This window comes from Camelus bactrianus, chromosome 7, assembly GCF_048773025.1.
Source record: "Camelus bactrianus isolate YW-2024 breed Bactrian camel chromosome 7, ASM4877302v1, whole genome shotgun sequence".
Classification (NCBI taxonomy): domain Eukaryota; kingdom Metazoa; phylum Chordata; class Mammalia; order Artiodactyla; family Camelidae; genus Camelus; species Camelus bactrianus.
In genome coordinates this window covers 38,503,262-38,519,245 of record NC_133545.1, presented here as the reverse complement: position 1 = coordinate 38,519,245, position 15,984 = coordinate 38,503,262, and positions in this window count along the sequence as shown.

The window sequence follows — 15,984 nt, the reverse complement described above, 5'->3', positions numbered from 1 at the left end:
CTGCTCCTGGCATAGGTGAGCAGAGGGCATGTATCCTTCGTGAATGCATTTGACTACTACATTAGGATATTTGCAACGTTGCCATATTCCTCTAGGTGGAACTGAGAATCACTGAAAAGATAGGATCCTTCATACACAATTTAAACACCAACTATATACATTGCTAAGTTCTGGGGGATATGAAAGTTTTCAAGACAGATAATCTTTGCAGCTTCCTTTGTTGTGCAATCCATGTCGATGAATCTAAACTCCAGCAAGAAACCTACCAACACTTGAATGTGAGTTTTTGTTCTTGAGTTCTCTCAGCAGATGAAATCTTCCCCCAACTGGCCAAAGTGTCTTCTCCCCTCATGTTTAACTAACCCACAGATCATAGTGGTTCCCAAACTTGGCTTTCAGCGGAATCACCTGGGGAGGTTTAAGATACATTGACCCTTACCTTCCTGAAGTTTTGATGTAATTGGTCTGAGGTGCACCCCAAGCGATTCTATTGAGCAGCCAAAATTGAGCACCACTGCTAGACTCACATCATTTCCCTGTGGCTGTTTCCAGGTAACAGGCCATAACCAGTCCAGCTGCAGGGGGTGAATTCCCCATTCCTGCCTGCCCTGTGCCCTCTCTTATGCCCAGCATACAGGTCTTCACATGTTTGCCAAATGAACTTGTCAAATGAAACAAGGTTTTCTGATACCAAGAATAATTCGGTTTCTCTAGAAGGCTACAGTTTTCAGGAAAAGAACATTGTGGGTATTATTATCCTGAAGTTCTGCAGGTGGTAGCTCTGTGGAAGTCTGACACAGGGCTCACCAAGCTAAAATCATGGTGTGGCAGGGCTGTGCTCCTTATTGGAGGCTCTGGGGGGAGTCTGCTTCCAGGGTCATTGAGAGGGTTGGTGGATATCACTTCCACGTGGTTGCAGGACTGAGGTCCTGGTCTCATTTCTGGTTGTTGGTCATGGCCATTCTCAGCTTTGAGAGGCCACCTTCATTCCTTGGCTCATGGCTTCCTTCTTCTGTCTTCAAAGCCAGCAACGGCAGTTTGAGCCCTTATCATGCTCGAGATCTCTCTGAGCACCCCTTCCAGCTCCTCTGTCCTCTGCCTCCCTCTTCCTCCACATCTCTCTGCCTCATTCCTCTACCTTCCTCTTCTGCTTTTCAAGGCCCCTGTGATTACATCAGGCTCAATTGGATAATCCAGGACACTCCCTATTTTAAAGTCAGCTGGTTAGTAACCTTAATTTCCTCTGCAAAATCTCTTCACAGCAGTGCCTAGGTTAGTGTTGGATTAAATGTCCAGCGATAAGAATGTTGGAAGATGTCTTAGAATTCTGCCTACCATGGTAGTGATTAGCAGAGAGAACAAGAAAACCCTTTGTGGACAGGAAGTTGCTAGAGGTCAGGGCCAGGATCAACCACTAGATGAATGTTTTGAAATGATTATTATTTTAGCAGTGACCATCGATGTCTACAGATGACAGACCCTGCATCTGTTAGAGCAAATTGGGGAGTATAGACTTACATTTATCCCAGGCTTTACAGTTTACAAAGACTTTTCTAGAATTGGCTTAGAATCCTGAGCTGTGTGCAGAGGGCAGGCAGGGTGCCTCAGAGGTGCCTCGGGGACTGCTGAGAGGTGGGGAGGAGGAGACTGCCAGAGGTTAAGCCGGCAGGGCTCTGCCCTCCTCCTCAGCCTTCAAACTGGAACAGTTCTGCTTTGATAGGTTTTAGGTATTGGATTAGAATGCAGATGAGTTCTGAAGAAACGTTTCTTCATGAAATGGTCTTCAGGGTGCCTTGTGAGGTAGATGGGGCAGCGTTTAATTTCTCTGTCTTGCCAGTGAGGAAGCAGGTTCTTTGAGGTTCCACAATATTCCCAGAATCCATTCAGCCAGCGATGCTTCACTCTGCTCAGAACATGCTGGCAGTTGCTGCCCTAAAGTGGCCTGCAGAGCCCACTTATAAGCCACGTGCTGAAAATCAGCTTTATTTTGCTCTGTGAATCTCATTTTAAACCTCAAATACTATGTTCCAGCTTGATTTTTTTTTAAGATGTCAGACATGGCACTCAGCATTTTGGACTTTTCCCACAAATTCATGCTGTGCAACCATGCAAGGATATTTTAAATGATGTGCTAAGTGCTAAACTCAATTGCAAAAAAATTTCTCACAGATAGATAACTGATTGTGTGTGTGTGTGTGTGTGTGTGTGTGTGTGCGTGCATGTGTGTGCGTGTGTTGGGAAAGGGAGGGGAATCACTGAAGTAAGTCCAAGTCCCATATAAGAATCTACTTTGAAAAAGATGAGACTAATTTGGAGGCATATACTTTTCTAGAGTGTTTTTTTAGAAAAAAGTCACCCAATTTCACCATATTTAGGTTTTGATCAATTTAATAAAGGCCCTTGAAATCACTGGAAAAAGGACAAAGAGGAAATGGAAAATACTCTGAGTCTGTGGCATGTTATCAACTAAAATATTAAAGTTGTACGTTGCTAAGCTTTCAGACTTTTCTCTTGCTTTTGGAAAGGGATGGGTTTTCCTCCTGGCAGCAGAATTTTTACAGTATTATTGAGGCTGTAAGTAAGAACGCTGCTGTCTATATGAAAAGCATTAGCAGAGAAAAGTAAGCGAAGTGGTTGATTTGCGGGGTATTTCCTAGAGAGAAAACCATGCTCATCGGTCTTTCCTTCCTTTGAAGTGGTCTCAAACGAAGTGGAGGGCTTTGAGAAGGAGGGGTAGCGGGGAGGGAGGGAAGTCAGGCCAGGGAAGTGTATGTGGGAAGAGCAGCCTGGGTTGCCGCCCCCAGCCCCATCCTGGCCGCGGGCACAGACACCCGGGCATTAGCGGTCGGTTCGGCTGCAATATTCACAGCACATTTGCTGGGTTCAATTGATCGCTGCAGGCAAGAGATAGCGTCAGCAAGGATGTGGTGCGGAGGGGCCTGGTGCTCCGGGGCTTCCGCTCTCACACATCATCAAGCCCCATTTCGAAATGGTTTGAATTAATGACACTTATTCAGACACACAAAGTAGGTAAATGGAAACGTTAGACAAGGCTTTTCACCTACTTTGCTTAACATTTCCCGTTACCTTGAGTGCTGGAAACTCTCCACAGGTCTTACTCGGCCTGAACAGGAGCTGCCTGAGCTCAACGCCCCGCGCGGCCTGAAGCAGACGTGCCTCTGCCCACGTTTACGAGGGTTACGGGGAAGGAGGCTCACTGTCCAGCATCAGGCCTCTGGGAAAATGTGCTTGGGCTGTGAGTTCCTGTCCTCCAGCATCAGGGCTACCCCTGAAGGGGATGCCATTCATCACATAGGCTTTTTTTTAAAAATAATGATTATATCCATTTTCTGGCAGTTGGCAGCAAAATGTCTTGAGCAAGGGCACCTGGGACAAATTTGCAAAGTGGCCTTTGAGGCTAGTGGCAGGGCTGCCAAGCATCACCGAGGGAGCAAAGCAGGGACTTTGGAGTCAGGGCCCAGCTCAAATCCTCGCTTTGCCATTTCTCGACGGTGTGACGTTGAGGAAGCCCCTTGCACACCCTGAGTTTTAGTTTCATCTTCTGCAATCAGGGATGTTCTGCCAGGCTCAAATGGTGGTGTAGGAGGCAAATGGTGATCATGGTAATTACGGCATGAGCTCGCGCTGGGTGCTCGTAAGTCATTAGGCCTCTGCCCTGCTGTTCTACTCTCCACTTCCTAACAGACAACCTGGAACCGTGGCTCATGTGATCCTACAAAGACACCAAAGCACCAGAGCCTGTTCTCTGGGCAGGACATCATCATTTGTACAGCTTGAGTTTGACAGCCTGCAAAGCCACCTGTTAGCTGGGCCCAGGAATTTGTTCCCATGGAATCAGCCAGCCTCCTTCCCTTGATGGAATGTGCAAGTTATCCCATTGTACCTTCCTCACCACAGGTGAGGACCAGGGGGATCCTGGTCTAGGCAGGCTGGGAGATGAGTCAGGTGTGAAAAACAGGTGGATGGAGGGTCCCTTTATTTCAGAATGAGGAAGCCCTGTAATAGGTGTGTGAGGGGGTGAGATGTCAAGGGAAGGTGAAGGCCTGCAAGATGAGTGGGTGACTCTCGTTCTGTCTGCTCCTAGGACTTGCTTGGGTTTCTCTTTGGCCCCTCTCTTGACTTTTTATGTACATGGGGGAGCAGAGTAGGACATGGTCTGGAGTCAGATTCTCTGCATCCCAATCCAGGCTTCATGTTCACACTTACTGGCTGTGTGACCTTGGGCAAGTTTCTTAACGACTTTGTGCTTCAGTGTCCACATCTGTTAAATGGGAGCAGTAATAGACAATGTGCCTCACAGGGCGGTTGTAGTGATTACATGAGAAGGATTTAACTTAGTGAGTATTCAATATTCAATTGATACCTTTTGCTATTTAACTATGACATCACATCACCTTCTTAAAATTCTAATTTATGTGATTTTAAAATACATTTAATGGATTTTAAATGCAAATTGATGTTTTTATGATATCAACAGATTATTGATTTGGTTCCAGCACCCACTGTTGGGACAGTGAATAAACAATCTGCTAGGCCAGGGTTCCCCAAGACCCTCTCTGTTCTTCTGTCAGTTTAACCTTTGGCTGACTCTCCTGAGGCTAAGCTAGAAAACTTCTTTTATAGATTGAAAGATTTTTATTCTGAAAATGTTGTTTTCACTTTCCTTTCCAAAGGTGGTTTACTCTTCGCTAGGGGGACAATCTGAGCTCTCTTTCAGATTACATGTTTTTAGTGTAAACGTTCTAAGGGGGAACAGTGTATGGTGAGATGAAAGAGCTCAATCCAAGTTCTGTGTGCACAGTGGAGGTTTTCAAATGCAAATATTTGATAAAAATATGTGGTTTTGTTTATTTATGTATATCTATATATTAGAAATGTTAACTTGAACTGAACCGTTTAACGTGCTTAATCCAAGGCAGATGGAATGGTCAGTGAATTATTTTTGTAAACCACTTCTGTTGGCATTCAGAGCGTCCTTTCGTATTGATTCCATTCTGGCCGACCACTGGAGGTTTCACCAACATAAGCTGGTGCCAGACTCCACTTCAATGGCGTATGTGTTCGTTCCCTTGAAATACAACACAACTGCAAATTTCTTCAGCGCATAGAACACTTTTGTAACTAATTAGACCAGACAGGGTGCTGCGGAGAAACCCCGGACACAGCATTGCATCCTGATGTGTATTCATCCAGGCCAGCCCCTTCACAAAGTGAACAATTGCCCAAATAATTATTTCCTGCTGTGGACTCCTTTTTTTTTTTTTTTTTAATGCTTTGTTTGCTAAATCCTATTTTCCTTCCTACTTTCCTGTTGACTGCAGCTAAATTGAATTTGGTCCAACCCATCTCACACTGGGTCAGCAAAATGTTTCACTCTGGAGGGGGAAAGAGTTAACCCTTTGAATGCTGCCTTTCCCATCAGCCCAAGACCCAACATCTGGTTATCTCTTATTCTAACAGCAGAGCAAGAGGAGAGAAAGGGCTGCACTGATGTGGGGGAAAATGAAGAATGAGATGGAAACAGATTATGTTGTATTAGGATCATGCCATTTTTGGTAAAGAAAGTTTATGTCACTTTTCGCATTGCCCCTCAGAATACAGAATTATGAAAAGGCAAGGAAGAGAGTGAGTATGGCCTAGTAAGTATAAGGAAGGAAGGCACTTCTGACCAAAGGCTTTCTCTAGAAACATGGCATACATTTGAAGCGAAGGGCAGGTTATCAAGTAAAATTTAGAAAAATTGGGATAATCACTTCCACGTAATAAGATGAATAGAAGGATCTGAATTAGAAAAAGGGAAGGGTGACTGTAACTCATATCACATCTTAGAGCAATCCGTGCTGGGAGTACCCATCTCATTTGTGGTTTCTCACTGTTGGAAGACATAGAGGTGCTGTGCTGTGAGATCAGATAGCTGGGTGTGTTGAGAGGCATGAGATCCCGAGGAAAGAGAACCAGCTGTGAGAAATATTCTGGCCAATATCAGCAAGTGTGATTCTGTCGGCATGTTGTAGCTTCTGTCCTCCCTTGTGTGAAAACTGTCCCCGTCCGGTGAGAGTTTGTGGAACTTGCTGTAAGCAGAGATGGTGTCAGAGGCTGCATTTGGCTGTCAGTCCCAGAAATGTAGCTTATGTTCCTGCAGGTGGAGTATCTGGGTCAAAGTATTTTCCTGTTTGATGGAAGAGTCTCAAATTTCCCTCCTTAGATTTTAAAATTTTACTTCCACCTGCAATATATGAGACTATCTACTTCTCTCAGCCCACCCTACAAAGAGCATGTAATCAAACTTTTACATTTTGCAAGTATATGTTTAAACAGTGGTTTTTCAGCTGTGTTTTAATGTGCATTTCTCTTATGAGTGAGGGAGCATCTGGTCATATGTTCAAGAGCCATATGTAATGTTTTTCCTGAACTGTGTGATCGTATCATTTGGTAGCTTTTCATTGACTCATCGGTCTTTTTCCTATGTATTTACAAAAGTATCTTGTACACTTATGAGGATATTAACCCTTGCTTTATCATATAAGTTGCAAATATTTTCCCAGTTTATTGTCATATTTTTGATTTTGTTTTCAGTGTTTTTTGCTATGCAAAGGTTTTTTAAAAAAATTTTATGTGGTGGAATTTATCAGTTATTTTTTATGACTTCAGGACATTAAGTCACAGTTAGAAAAACTTTCATTTTCTATTCTGAAGTTAAAAACTTTTCCTGTTTTTCTAAAAACTGAAATGATAAAGGAAAATAGAGAAATAGAGGAAATTAAAAAAATCATTAAAGACTATTTTGTTCAACTGTATGCAAATAATTTTTACACTTGGATGAAATAGCCAATTTTCCAGGAAAATATAATTTCGCAAAACTGACCTCAGGAAAGAAGGAAAATCCAGACCAATCAGTTTCCACAGAAGAAACAGAGAAAGTTGTAAAAGAGTAATCCCCCAGAAAGCACCGGGCCCAGATGGTTTCACAGTAAAATTGTACCATATCTTTAAATAAAAAAATAATTCCTTAGCATAGGAAAAAAAGGACCACTTCCAATTTTGTTTAACAAAATGCATTTCATTGATACCAAGATGCTAAAAAAGATTGCAAAAAAGTTAACAAATAATTTTTCTTGTGAATATTTATTCTAAAATCTAAAATTAAATATAGAAAACATGATTCAACAGCACATTGAAACAATAATGTATCATACCTAAGTAGGTATTGTTCTAAGAGTGCAAGATTGGTTCAACATCAAGAAATCTACAAATAAATTCATCATATTAGTCTAAGAAAAACTGTTTATTTTTATAGATGCTAGAGAATTATTTGCCATAATCTCACATGCATTTTTGATAAAACACTCAATAGATCGTAGCAGTCAGATATTCCATTGACATTGTCTCAAGTCCAAAAGCTAGTACTATATTTAATGCTAAACACATTCCCACCAAAGTCAGGAATATTATATAAATACTACTATTATTTATCATTGTACTAGAGTCACAAAACTGATAGAATCAGATAAGAAAAATTACAGGTATGAAAATTAGGCAGGAGAAAATACAACTATAACTATTTCCAGAAGATACTATAAACTTGTAGAATTCAAGAGCATTACCTGATATTTGAAAATGAGAAAATTCAGTAACATATCAGGGTACAAAGTTAATAAAGAGAAATAAATAACTTTCATATAAAACAATAATTAGTTAGAAAGTATAATAAAAATATTCCATGTTTAATAGTAACAGATAAAATACTTTGGAATAAACTTCAAAAGGAGAACAAAAACTCTATGAAGAAAACTTTAAAATCACTGCTGAAGAGCACACACCCACTCACGTGTGTACACAGACACACAGACATAACACACCATACCTGCACAGACGGGAGACTAACCAATCCTTGGATAGGAAGACAATACCATAAAGATGTCAGTTTTCACTAATTATGAATTTAACATCTTCACAACAAAAAATAACCTATGGGACTTTTTAAAAAGTTGAGGTAATTCTAAATCAAGAAAAGCAGAAAAATTCTGGAAAAAACAGAGCAATGGAGGAGGTTGTCCTATCAGATATTAAGTTATATTATAACTACTCAGTAACAGCAACAATGTGGTACTAATCATGAATAAGCAGACAGATCAATGGAAGAGAATAAAAAGTCCAAAAATAAGCCTCAGTATATGGAAATTTAATATGTGAGAAATCAGTGCAGGAAGCCTATACTCCTCAATAAATGGTCTTGGAGCAAATCATAAAATCGTAGCCACGTGGAAAGAGATAAATTTACATCTATACCTCCTGCTGACTACCGGCATAAATTCCAAATGGGTCAAAATTTAAATCTAAAAAGACTAGTATGTAACTTTTTAAAAAAACGAATGATAAGGGTATTGTGAACATAGTGCTGTGTCATTAAATATAGTTATGCCATTTCATTTTTAATAGTTGCATAGTAATCTACTTAACAAAATATTGTAATTTGTTTAAAGTTCTATTTATGGACATTCTAGGCTCATTCCAATTTTTCACTTTCATAAACAAAGCTGAAATAACCATTTAACAGTGTGGTGGGGGTTATTTACCAGAACAGCAAAGCAAATTTCTCAAAATTGAAGGTCATGTTTTAGTTTCCTATGCCTGCTGTAACAAATTACCACAAATTTGGTGTCTCAAAACAACAGAGCTTTATTATTTCACAGCTCTGGGAGGCCAGAAGTCCAAAATCAGTATCATTGGACTAAAATCAAGGTGTCAGCTGGGCTGCACTCCCCCTGGAGGTTTTAGCTTTTTCTTTCCACTTCTAGTTTCTAGTGGCTTCTGGCATTCCTTGGCTTGTGGCCTCACCATTCCAGTCTCTACCTCTTCAGCCACATGGCCTTCCCTTTGGTGGTCAAATCTTCTCTTCCCCCTTCTTATAAAGATGCATGCAATTATATTTAGGGACCATCTCGGTAATCCAGGATCATCTCCTGATCTCAAAATCCTTAATCACATCTGCAAAGGTTTTTGTTTTGTTTTGTTTTTCCATATAAGATAACATTCACTGGTTCCAGGCATTAGGAAATGCGGATTTTTTCAGGAGGAGGTGGGGATTTTTCAGCTATCCATGTTCCTAGAAATTTGTAGATTGTTCCAACTCTGGAGAAATTTTAGCAATGTTAATTTCTATGCAGAGTCTAGGCTCTTGCCAGATTATTGGGCTCCTTCTCACTCCTTCAGCCTTGTCCTTCCTCCTCCCAGCTTTGCTGCCCTCAAGCTTCCCTAGTTCCTGCTCATCTAAGATGCCAGGCAGCTGAAGGCTCTCTTGATCCTACTCCTAGGCCACCTGCTCATGCCCTGAGGGCAATTTTTCCAGGCTCATCCTACTGTCTGGTTAACTTTTCCCCAGGGTTTTTTTTTTTTTTTTGGTGTCAGACAGCTTTTCCTCTCAGCTTTTGTTGGTATGTAGCTGTTCCCATTATAATCACCACCTTGCTGAATGCTCCATTCTAATAGTCCTTCACATGTTTCTCTTGCAGTTTCTGGCTAAACAGCTGGATTATCTGCAATAACAATAGCACCATCTCCCCCTTTCCCAGCACTTACATGCCAGGTCTTGGCAATTTTAACAGAAAGGAAAGATAAAAACTTTTCACAAATCATGTGTCCCTGAAAAAGTCCCAGGTCCCTCACTTTGTTTTTTATACCAGGCAGTCCTTATCTACTTATTATTTGTACTCTTTTTTTGGCCTCAGCAAAGGGCCATAAACCAGGGAACCCCCTGACCCTCTAGGACTGAGAACTTTGCTGGAAATCCTACTGATTACTCTGTGGGTGCTGGAATCTGCTGGTCAACTTGCTATCCACTTCGGGTCCCATCCTGGGAACCCATTTGTCAATAGGGAACTTTGTTTAGTAGGTTAATGACCCAGTCTCCAGCCTTGGGCACCTTCTGAGAACAAGCAAGCCAGAAATTCAACAGCAGTTCCATCCCCAGATATGATCAGAGTGTAGGGCAGGCCCGTGTTGTCCTGCCTGTCTTTGCAAACCCTTCCAGCATCTGTGTAGAAATTTTATTTCTTCAGTTCTGGATTCTGGGTGCCCTGATGTGCACAAGAAGGGACTTGCATCAAACTAGCAGGGTTTCACATCCTGGATCTTCCAATGGCAGAGATAGGATTTGTCCAAATCATGAATCTGGTTTGGCTTCAGTGTCCCCATCAGTGAAATGGGCCCAATGAAATCACGTCAAAAAGTTGCTGTGTGGACTCGGTGAGACAATGGATGTCACACACCCAGCACTGTTCCTGACAGGCGGCATCTCAACATCTACCCCTCCTTATCCTCATGCTCAAACTTGAGCCTTGTTTTCACTCTGTTTTTCCCCTACAAAGTCCAAGTTCTCCTCTGAGACTATGCTTATCTTTAGTCAGCTGCAGTATGTGTTAGTAAGTAAAATAATTGTTATTTCTATTTATTAAGCCAGATACTATGCTAAGTGCCTTATGTGCACTTTCTCATTTAATCTACCTTTTTCTTAAAAAAAAAAAAAAAAAGAGATAATGGAAGCTTCATTTGTATTTCTTCACAATTGCACCTCTCCTCCCTCAAACACAAGTTTGAAGTTGATGAGGATCTTTTCTAGGTTTTTTTTTTAATACCTCTGTTACATTCTACAGACAATGCATAGTAGAAAAAATAGTGTTGTTTTCTGTGTTTTAAAAATTTACTCAGATGGTATTATGCTGTACACAAATGTACCCAAATAATATTATAGTGTACTGTATTACCTTCTCCAACCGAGTCATTGGAATAAACAGTGTATTTTAGAAATATATCCACGTAGCTCTAGTCCATTAATTTTAACTAGTATAATAGTTTATAGAATAAAAACACTACTGTTTATCTATACATTCCTCTATTAATGGAAGTTAGTTTGTTTTCAAATTTACAAACAATTCTGCAATGGCCATTCTTGTGTTTGCCTCCGTGTTCCCAAATTATTATTTTTTAAGACAAATTTCTAACAGACAAATTATTTTGCACATTTTAAAGACCTTCATTATCTCCTATCAAATTTGACTCCATCTTCACCCCCATCGTCTATGGCTTTACCAGCAGGCTTTGAGACTGCCATTTCTCCAGATTATCACTAACATTATATATTCTGATTCATTTAACTTTTTGCTGATCTGATAAAAGCAAAACAAAAACAAAAAGCCATCATTTCATAGTTCTAATTTCCGTACCTTTGATGAGTAGTGAGACTGAATATCTTTCCTTATACTTACTGGCCATTTGTGGTTTTTGTTCTGTGAGTTGCCTATTCTTGTCTGGCCTATTATCTTTATCTCCCATATATTTTGCAAATATGTTGCTCAAGTTGCCAATAATCTTTTGGTTTTGTGGTGATTTTTACTCTTCAAAACTTTTAACTCTTTATATAGTTGAGTGGTTAAATCTATCAACATTTTCAACTGAATCCTTTTTATTTTTCTTAGTTGTTGAGTTATGTTTAATTAAATTCTGCAGTCATACTTATTGTGTGAAAGACACCAAGGGTTACAAATAATTGTCAGTTATGATTTCAAGGGGAACATATTTTAATTGTGGGACAAGATACTCAAATAAAACTGTAGGCAATAATACAAGCTGCCTAAGATGAGTGTCAAAACCTTGGCACAAAATTTAGGTGATTTCACTTTGGCTGCCAGGAAGCTGGAAGCAAAGAGCACAAGTAAATGCTGAATCATAGTGATTAGATTGGCTTAGGTGACTCATGGAAATGCAGATATTAGGGCTGGAATAGTCCTAAAAGCCATCTAATCCAATCCCTCGATTTGAAATAAAAAAAAATAGTATCTTTCATTATTGACTGAACTGCCACCAAAATGTCCTGCCAGCAGACCCAGCAGCAGTGCCAGCCACCAAGTGTTGTCCTAAGTAACCACAAGGTGCCCAAGAGCGTGCCCTCTCCAGGCTCTTTCTGCTGTGGGGTCAGCTTTGAGAGCAGCTGCCACATGAGCCAGCACAGCCCCCGTGGATGCAACAGACACCAACACCAGAGCCGTGGCTGCTGTGAGTGGGGGCCTGCTGGCGCTCCGGCTGCTACCCCAGCTCTGGGCCCTACGAACCACAGAGGAGCAGTACTGAAGGGATCAAAGGGCGGAGGATCTGCCCTGGCCCAGTGCTTTCCGTGCCCTCACTCTTTTTCTCTCTGTGGCATGGAGCTGACAGTTCTTGTGCTGTTGGAGGCAGTTTTCCATGCAGAGCATTTTCTTTGATCTGAAAACTCAGTATTCATTGTGGGCCCCAATTTCTTCCTTCTTAATTTCTTACAATTCATATAGCATCCTTGTCATTGTCAGATTACTTGCCCACCATACAATTATTTACTCACCTTCCAAATCCCAGGATCCCAGGATACCTCTCTTTAAGGGTAATAACAGAGCTTGGCTAAGGAGTGGAATTAGGGGGTTCCACTGGCGGGGAGGGTATAGTTCAGTGGCAAAGCATGTGCTTGGCATGCACAAGGTCCTGGGTTCAACGCCCAGTACCTCCATTTAAAAGAAAAAAAGTGGCAGGACAGCTTGGCAGTTCCAAGGATACCTTCTTCTTTTTTCATTTTTAGACTTTTTACTTTGAATTAATTATAGATTCACAATAAATTGTAATCATAGTACAGAATGGTCTCATGTATCCATCACCCAGGTTTCCCCAATGATGCCTTCTTACATCATAATATGTTATAAAGCAAGGACATTTGATTGGCTTAAAACCATCGATTGGACTACAGATCTTACCATATTTCACGAGTTTTTACATGCATTCATTTTTGGTATGTCTGTGTATAATTCTATGATATATTATCACATGTATAGATTTGTATAGCCATCACCATATCAAGTTCCAGAACTGTTCCCCATTGTAGCCACACCCTCCTCTTTTCTGTCTACAGGCAACCATTTCAAAAATGTATCAATGGAATCATACAGTGTGTATAGCCTTTTGAGACTGACTTTTTTTTCACTCTGCATGATGCCCTTGAGATCTTTCCAAGTTGTTTCGTGTATCAATAATATGTTCCTTTTTATTGCTAAATAGTATTCTGTGGTGTGGATGCACCACCATTTATATTACCATTCATCTGTTGAAGGCCACTGGATTGCTTCTAGGCTCTGGATAAGGTAAATTAAGGTGCTCAATAACTGGTTGAATAAGTTAAATGCACAACAGTCATATGGCTATTTGAGAAATGAGCTCTCTTAATCTTTACTAGTAGAAAAACACACACATTTCTAGGGAGTTCTTTCCTACCTGCATACTTAAGGGATTTCTTAAAGGGAATTCTAGGCCAATGACCATTCCCAGGTCATCTTTCTGATATCTACCAACAATTTCCAGACTCAAGTTTGGGAAGACCAAGGCTGATCCTCTGCCATTAGAGGTTACCTTTCTGAAAATTCTAGCTATCAAAACTTGTCATCTGCTAAGCATATTCTCATCTTGGGACCTTTGTACATTTTCACCTGTTTCACTGCCTTCCAACCATTTATCCCTCTGACATCATGATCTTTGTTGATTTGTTCCTTGTTTGTTGACTACCCCTTCTATGAGAACTGGACTTTGCTTTGTTCTCTGCTGTTCCCCAGTTTATAGCTTGGGGGCCAGATATAGAACAAGTATATAATAAATGTTTTTGAATGAATGTGTGAATTAATTATGTCTTCAATACATAAAAGAGAGTTTTAAAAAAAATTTCAAGAGACTGGATTTAAGTAAATATAAGTAAAGCCCACCAGATATGTAGAGAAAAGGAAAACCATTCTAGAGCTTGGATTTAGAAAGCCTGAGTCAGAATGTCATCTCTGCCCCATTTTGACTCTGAATCTGCATACAAATGATTTAACTTTTTTGCCAAACTCTTGTCATTTGCAACACTATACATGTCTTCAAAGGGTAATTGTGAAGCTCAAGGCAATTTTGTGAATGCACTTTGTAGGAAACTAAAGTGCTTTATAACTCTAAGGGATTCTCCCCATTGTCATGATTATTGTCTCCTCCTTCTCTCTCCTTTTCTCCTTCTCCTTCCCCTCCTCATCCTCAGTCTCATCGTCACCACCATCATGACTATCTGCATCTTTGGGTGGATGAAAGCATCCAGGCAACTGCAAATATGAAATCATGGCATTCCTGTGACATTCCATCCAGTAGAGGGCAACAGTTCCTACCAGCTAAGTCCAATGTCTTTAAACATCAAGTTGAAGTATAATCATGGCAACTTATGGTCATTTTTTGATGTTTATTTATTATAGAAAACACATCCTAGTAATGTGTCCATCCTAGTAATCCTTCCATTCAGCAACCTCTAGGTATTCTTGTTTGGTACGTTGCCTTGTAGCCCAAGATTCTGGAAATGTCTGGCTGCCTTGAAATTGATTTTTTTTAAAAATTAGATATGCATTCTCTTCCTTCTTTCCTGGTTGGTTGGGTAAAGTGCAGAGCAAATTGTGGCTCAGGACTGATGACATAGGCATGCTTCTCTTTTGAATATTTGTGTCCTTGGCATTGCTGTTAGAAGACAGGGTAATTGCTATAGGTTATCTGAGAATTCTCACACTCCTCAAATGGGAATTCTCCCACCTATACTCTCTGTTAGCTGGACTATCGTTACAGGTATTTCATATTAGGATTGTTGGAGAGGGTTCTCCACCAAGAAACTGATCTCCTGAGTCTATCTGGTAGAGTCTAAGAACTCCCTCCAGTGATGCCAGTCAGCAGTCAGGTCATCAAGGCAGGGACTGGGAAGTCACTGGGGGGCTTCAGTGCAGATAATGAGAGCAGTGGGGTCTTTGATATACTGCTTTAACCTGCTGCCGGGGAAACTGCACTAGAATAAGCCAGAGCAACCACCTCAGATAAGCAGAAAGGAAGAGAGAGAACGAGATGCACAAGGCAGCCCAGTTCTTTCCGGTTAAAAGAGAACCATTGGGGATAATCAAACCTTAGCAGATGCTTGCTGACTCTGGAGAGGATCGTGTTTGTCCCATCACTGGGCAGAAGAGGTAGCTGGGCAATCCTGGGATACTTCTTTTTTATGGGCCTCTATTAACCTTCGTATCATACCAGCCCCTTTTATTAAGGGAGGTGCCGAGATATTTAGACAAGATGGTTTATACATTTGAGTATCATTCACTTGTTCATTCATTCACTCATCTACTGCCAGTGGAAGGCCTACTATATGCCAGGGATTGGAGATTCAAAGTGAACTAAGATCAGGACCCTTCCCAGTCTCTAGGGGAGACAAATGAAAACCTTCAGTGACCCACAGAGGAGTAAGTGCTGTAACTGAGCTAAGGGTTCAGGACCATGAGCGCCTAGTGGAGATGGTGATTAGCTCTGTGTGTGGGAGGTTTCTAAGGAGGTGGTGTTGATGCTGTGTCTATGTGCTATGGGATTTTTCATCTCGTTTCACCCTCTAGGCAAATCTTGGTTTATATCTACAGGAATGCGGGATGAGAATGATGCGGTCAATTTTTAGTGTTATCACTCCCTGCCTGGTCTCAGCTGTGATATAATTTGACAGTAGTGAATTGGCGACCACTGTAGAATGTACTGGCACACACTTCCTGAGAGTTAAGGATGGGAAGCCAGCTCTTAAGCCGAAGGTGCCAGTGGGAAAATGCCAGCTTCTTCCCTCCTTCCTGATATTTGACCAAGGAGAGAAGTGAGTGGAACTTGTTTGACTTCCTTCGGTAGAGACCATGCTAACTTCTCCCCAAGAGAGGTCATGCCTCTCAATATTCTGCTATGATTGCTTTTAGGCCACTGAGAAAAAGTACTAACTCAGGGGGAGGGCACTGCAGGCTTTAGTTGGAGGAAGAGGCCCTGCCCCAGGAGAAAAACTCCGACTATCCCATGAAGCCTTACGCGATGGTGGGTGATTTATTCTTCCTTCTTTGGAAACACACCACTTCTATATATTAACTT